A 1,035-nucleotide genomic window follows, 5' to 3' on the forward strand; every position below is an offset into this window, starting at 1 on the left:
TCTTAGCTGCACAGAGCAATCAACACCCTCAAAGATATCATTCTGAATCAACACCCTCAAACACGCATGCGTACTCGTTCACACCCACTCCCCCTCCACCCCCCGCCCCACACACGTACACACACACGTACACACACACACGAAATGAAGTTTTCCCTAGAAAAGGGGTTCGAAATAGTTTGGCCCTTTCAGTTAAATAAAAACAGACATACTAAGGGATCATTTTTTGCTAACTTGCCAGATGGAATATTCCTGACAACAGTCCAGTTGAGTTTAAACAGAGAATATAACTGTGTGGCTGTCAGGAATGAAGCAACCATGTCACAAGGAAGCAGACAAAGGAAGAGCTTTAGCATGGATCCAGAAAGGAGTGGGACTGGGAGACTGGTGACAAACCCCTCATGTCATGGCTGCCCTGAACTTTTTCTGCCTAGTAGGCCTGTAGTTATACATCTGACAAACTCTTAGTTTTTGTTCTTTCGAATCCAACATGAAAAAGCAAACATGAAACAGACCGATGGTATTTTCCGACGAAAGCGTCCTAAGATGGTTGTTGCGTCATAGAAGGGAAGCTGAGTTCAAATCTCAGTTTGGTTCATAATCACTACCCGTGGGACAGCAGAGCAAACAGTGCGCTCTCATACCGCTTACCACACACACACACACACACACACACACACACACACACACATTTCAGATCAGATATATAATTATGGTATTAGAAGACTGGTGGAGCGTGGTTACCGTATCGACCGGTTACGAACGAAACAAAACAAAAGTTACATGGTCAAGCACGTGAATCATCCAAAGTATACCCACTGTAATTATCATTCTCTATAATACATCTTTTTGACTCACTTGTGTAAACAAAGTGAGTCTATGTTTTAACCCAGTGTTCGGTTGTCTGTGTGTGTGTGTGTGTGTGTGTGTGTGTGTGTGTGTGTGTGTGTGTGTGTGTGTGTCCGTGTGTCTGTGTGTCCGTGGTAAACTTTAACATTGACATTTTCTCTGCAAATACTTTGTCAGTTGACACCA

Source organism: Babylonia areolata, chromosome 24 (assembly GCF_041734735.1).
Source record: "Babylonia areolata isolate BAREFJ2019XMU chromosome 24, ASM4173473v1, whole genome shotgun sequence".
Lineage (NCBI taxonomy): Eukaryota > Metazoa > Mollusca > Gastropoda > Neogastropoda > Buccinidae > Babylonia > Babylonia areolata.